The sequence below is a fragment of the Helianthus annuus genome, chromosome 11 (genome assembly GCF_002127325.2).
Source record: "Helianthus annuus cultivar XRQ/B chromosome 11, HanXRQr2.0-SUNRISE, whole genome shotgun sequence".
Lineage (NCBI taxonomy): Eukaryota > Viridiplantae > Streptophyta > Magnoliopsida > Asterales > Asteraceae > Helianthus > Helianthus annuus.
The window spans coordinates 61994122-61999596 of NC_035443.2; the positions used below are offsets into that span (position 1 = coordinate 61994122).

At 38.1% G+C, this 5475-nt stretch overlaps 1 long non-coding RNA gene across 1 annotated transcript; it reads right to left on the reverse strand.

Moving 5' to 3' along the window:
• Window positions 1-4051: 4051 nt before the first annotated feature.
• On the reverse strand, window positions 4052-5190 carry LOC110902554. The gene is made up of 3 exons (XR_002571208.2): window positions 5102-5190; window positions 4505-4558; window positions 4052-4198 (listed from the first exon to the last, which is right to left on the reverse strand). It is a non-coding gene; the product is annotated as an uncharacterized LOC110902554 (long non-coding RNA).
• Window positions 5191-5475: the final 285 nt, after the last annotated feature.

The following is a 5475-nucleotide window of genomic DNA, read 5'->3' on the forward strand; positions in this document are numbered from 1 at the left end:
AACGTATCCACAGTTCCGTATTTTGACCAAGAACATATGTTTTAAATCTCTCAACCCATCCTGGATATTCATTCAAATGCATCAACTTTGGAGGTCGATTCAAACTTCCTGATTCACTTTCGCTTAGTAGAATACTTTGAATGCTCGGAGTTTGATTCGATACCAAAGCCCATTGATTTCCCTGAGAAGATGTCGATACCGGCGACTCGGCCCATAAAGGAGATGACCTGGTATTCGTGTATTTTCCATCGTCTGAAGCCGATGTACCCCACCATGAAGGAGTGACATTTGATCTTGTATATTCACCATTGTCTGGAGCCGGAGTTCCCCACCAACTCGGATTCATGATAGATAAGCAAAATAAATGCTAAGTAAGAAAGATCCGAAAGATACACAACCGAAAGATCCTGGTCGAAAGATCTGAAATCACAGAAAATTGTTAACAATAAACAGATCACAATCGAAAGATATAATCTTGTTCGAAGGATCAACAGTACTCGAAGGATTACTGTTGACTCTCGAACAATGATCTCGAAAGACTCAAGAACACGAAGGATTCCCCTTTTGAAAGATCCTTATCTTTCGTGTTAAATCCCTATCTTTCGGACACTTATCTTTCGAATAGCTAACTTCCGAAGGATCACACTTGTTCGAATGATCAACAGTGTTCGAAGGATCACTGTTGACTTTCGAGCACTGGCTTCGAAAGACTCAAAATCTCGAAAGATTCACACTTGAAAGGTCCTTATCTTTCGAGATAAAACAACTATCTTTCGAAAAGATTCCCTGATCGAAAGATATATTTCGAACTTCGAGGGACGGGTCGAAGGATATAAATCTTTCGAGCCCTTCTTGATCGAAAGATATCGAAGGATGATCTTTCGATGTCGAAAGATATCTTTCGATATGTTCTGACACACTGACACAAAGTGATGGGTTGGTGAAAAGGTGACAGGTTGGTAAGGTCAACTTTCGGCAAAAGGTATGGTCAGACGTACTTTCCCACCAACTTTGAAAATTTTGCCAAAAATGAAATCCTTATCTTCAACACCAGTCACCGGAATGTTAACCGGAGACTTAACCGGAAAATACAAAATCACTTAAAACAATTTTTCAAGTTACCCAACCCCACTTAAAACACTCCCGGTTAGTTTAGACACGTTTTTACTCAAAGAAAAAGCAAGAAAACAAGTAAAAACAGGTGCAAAACCAAGTGTTTCAACACACCACAACTTGTAAAAACCCGGTTTTAAACAAGGTAAAGAGCGAGGCTCTGATACCACTTGTAGGTCCCTGTTTCGCGGAGGATTACGAACCTAAACCTTGTTATACAAACCTACTAGCGAGTGCGGAATCCAAGCTAGCAAGCAAACAGAGTTAGTAGCAAGTAGAGAAACAAACACACAAGTTCACCGATTAACACAACTTGTATTAATGCAATGAGGGTTCGGTTACAAGCTCAATGTTTACAGAAGTGTTCTATAAACTCTCTAAGATGTGTGTGTGAGTTTGGACAGAATGCTCTCAAAGAATACTCTCTCTTTCTGTCTGTGTGTCTGTCTGCCGAAACTCAACACATGCATGGGTATATATACCCAGCTCAGCAGGTCTGGTCGAAGGATCCGAAAGATGGGCCGAAGGATCATCTTTCGGATACAATGCTTTCGAAGGATAAGCAGGGACCTCGAAGGATAGTCTTTCGAGGTCTATCGTTCGAAGCATATCTTTCGATGAGATCGAAGGATCCAAATTATCCTTCGATCTCTACATCATCCTTCGATCAGAACATCTCTCAACATACAATCTGTTGTCCAAGTCAAACCGGAGGATGGTTGACTTGGTCAACTTACAACACAAATCAGGACATCGTTACATAAGACCGAATACAGACAAAGTACAGACACAAGTGCACCAACATAAAGGTAGGTGGTTTTGGGTTAGTGGTTAGTAAAAAGGGCGAAAAGCGTAAAAAGCGTCGGCCGTCGTAAAGCTTTTTTGTTTTTGTGACTTTTATTCAAACGAAGCATTTTCAAACAAAGTTTCTTTGAGGAACTTGTTTGTTTATTGCTAGACTTCATTTTTTTTCATAAGCAATGTCACATGAAAACCGAGCTTTTTACTAAAATAAAGGGTTTAAAAAATAAAAAAAGGTTTTGGTGGGTAAAGGCTGTTTGTTTTGTGGGTTTAGAAATGAAAAGGTTTAGGTTCAAAGGGGTTAACTAGGGGGATTTTGGATAGGTGATAAAAAAATGAAAAATAATGGTGTTGAAAAGAAAAAGGGTTAGTCCTAATGCCTCCATCATTTACTTACTTGGGTTTAAGTTGGTAAGGATCGGGAATGTATCGTCATGGCAAGTTCTAGAGTCGTAACAAACCAAGCGGCTATTTACACAAGAAACGAAAGATGAGCATTTAATTTAAAGATGTATGCTTGTATGCTCAATATAGGCTCGAAACTCACTTTTTGTGGGAATGGGTTTATAATGTGATCAAGTATATATAATCAAATTTTAACTAGATTTGTCATGCCGTTTCATAATTTTCATATGTTGGTTCTTTTTATCACGACGCTATCGGTTGGAAATTTGTAAAAATATAACCTTTTTAGAACTTGTTATTTCCAAATTAAACCAAGACAAGTAAAAAATGAAAAGTTTTTGAAAAAATTTGGGGTGATTAGCGATTCCAATAGAGTTTTGTGTAAGCCTTGTTATTAGGACTTGCAAAATTTAAGGTTTTAGCATCCCTCCCCCCACACTTAAATTACACATTGTCCTCAATGTGTCCCAAAAATAAGTTTTTAGGTTGATTGAGTGTGTAAAAAGGTGTTAAAAACAAAATTTTATGTTACTGGGTTTCTGGACACGGGCCCGTGTTGGTCCGGGCACGGCCCCATGTTCAGATCGCCAGTATCATAGTTTATAGAAGGCTGGGCACGGGGGCGTGTTCAGTGAACACAGCCCCATGTCCAGTTACCTGAACTGGGCGTTTTCTGCAGAGCCTTAGGCACGTGGCGTGTTGGGCTGAGCACGGCCCTGTGCTGAACTTGCTGTAATGAAGAAAAATTGTCGGGTGGCTCTGTTTTTTGTGCATGGGGTGTGGGTTCAAGTTTCCCTTAGTAACCTCCACCATTCCGAGTGTGTTTTATCCATTACAACATCATCCAAACACCATTTACTACTTTAAAACCATCATTCATTAAAGAGTGAATTACATTAGATCCTAGAAAATAAAAGCATAAACTAAATCTGGATAAGTAGGTCATGGAGCACAAGAAATCTAAAACCACAAAGAAGTCCTAGCCTATAGGTTATTTTAAGAGCAAACTTTCCGAAAAAGATAATTTTCTCGGTTGAATGTGGCTTGAAGAACTTCTTCTACGGGAAGGGCCCCTCATACATCATTAAGCCATTCTTCTATCTCCCGAGGGAGAAGGAAGGCGGGCTCATTGGCGTCCTCGTTTTGAGGGGGTGCGAGTTCCACCAGAACCTCTTGTAAGTTGTCAAGAGGAGGTTCCGTGGGGATGTCATCCCACCCGGCAGGGTTAATGACTCCTTGTGCTAAGTTCCAATCTTCTTGGGGAAGGATTGGTTCCATGGGAAGTGTTACGAGAATGTTCAACCTCTGGTGCAAGAGGTTGATTTCTTGAAAACTGTTTTCTAGCCAAACCGTGAGATAATTAATACGGTCGATTAGGACTTCTTCTACGGATGTCATTTCGTCGAGAGCTTCTCATAGTGCAATCACATAATGCACAAGAGTTGCTTCGATTGAAGGCCTTCGTTCCCTACAACTGTTCCTTGAATGTGCTGAAGAGGTTCCACTATTCTGGCTTGACATTGTAACGTCCATAATTTTCTTTTTTAATTTATTAAATAACAATGTACTATTCTAACGAAAATTGGGCATGACCCGTTTGAAAAACGAGCGGTCCCCTGTTTTACATAATCCAAAATCATTCGAAAGACACAACATACACATCAAAACATACCATGTTTTACTTGCAAAACCATTAAGTTTATGTACGTACTTACGACAAGTTTTTCAATAGATATACATAATAAAACTAGGTTTAACTACTAGACGAAAACATAAGTGACAAAGTATTAAACATTGACTTTTACAAAATGCGGAACGCTTGACGGGCTTGAGGCGTGTTCGAACCGGGCGGAGCTTGATAGCTAGACATGAGATTTACCTACATGACCACAACATCAAAAACTCATTAGAACAAAAATTACTTTCTTTAACCCAAGAATCTAACTTACGGGCTAGAAACAAATGTGACATTCACAACTTGTGCTTTGCTACATTCTTACATCCTTGCACGGTAAAATGTTCCAACGAAACTTCATACCATTCCTTCTAAACTTACAATAACATCATTCGACCCTTTCAAGAGAAGGGTCTATGCATACATCTTTCTCCATATTTGATTCGAATTAACACATTATTGATAAACACGTATCTATGATGAAACCAAAAATTTGTACAAGAAGCGTACCTCGGTCTTGATCCCCTTGTTGCTTCACTTGACTCGAAATTTCTTCCTTAACGCCTACATATAACCATTCATTCTTTTAATTCATGTTTCATGCTCATTTACACATATCAATCGATAAATCATCATACAATTTACTCATGCTTCATAAACATGTTCAATTCACACAAGGTTCATGGCTTATATGACTAGCATTTTCATTGAGGCATTTTGTCAAACACTTGATGTGCACATTATCAACAAAGCACAAAGTACAAGTATTTATTGCATAACCCTACTTATTCACCTTCTAATCTAACAAGAATCAATCAAGTTCATGACTTTCTTTCATCCTACACCATCTTAACTAATCTAATTTCTCTATCACATTCAGATTATGTATCAATTCACCTCCATAAACATATCATCATAATTCATCATGTTCATCTTTTTCCTACAACAAGTGGGTATGAACCCTAATCATCCAAAAAATCAAAATTATACAAAATCCTCAGTCTATTACGAATTCCTAACTCATAATTACACAAGATTTCCACATGATTTCATGATTGGGTTAAAACCCACTTTCTACAAATCATCAAATCAGAATTTTCGACTTACCTTGTGTTGAACAAGCTTAGATAGTTAAAGATTGGAGCTCATGCATCAATTTAGGCCCTTAATTCCTTCCTAATCTTGTGATTTTCTAAAAGTTAGGGTTTGTTCTTGGCTTCTCCCTCTTGATCGATCCCACAAACACACCAGTACGTGTGTTTTGTGTTTTCCCCTTTTCCTTTATTTGTTTTAATTAAAACTTTTATTCTTTTTAACAAGTTTAGTCCCTTCACTTTCTTAGTTTGTTTATTTATCATTTAACTTTTCTTCCTATCAAGTTACTAGTATAACTACTTAACTAGGTTAAATATAACTTGTCTAGACATTTCAAATAACATAAATAAATTGCACATTTTGGGGTGTTACAAGTCTACCCCCCC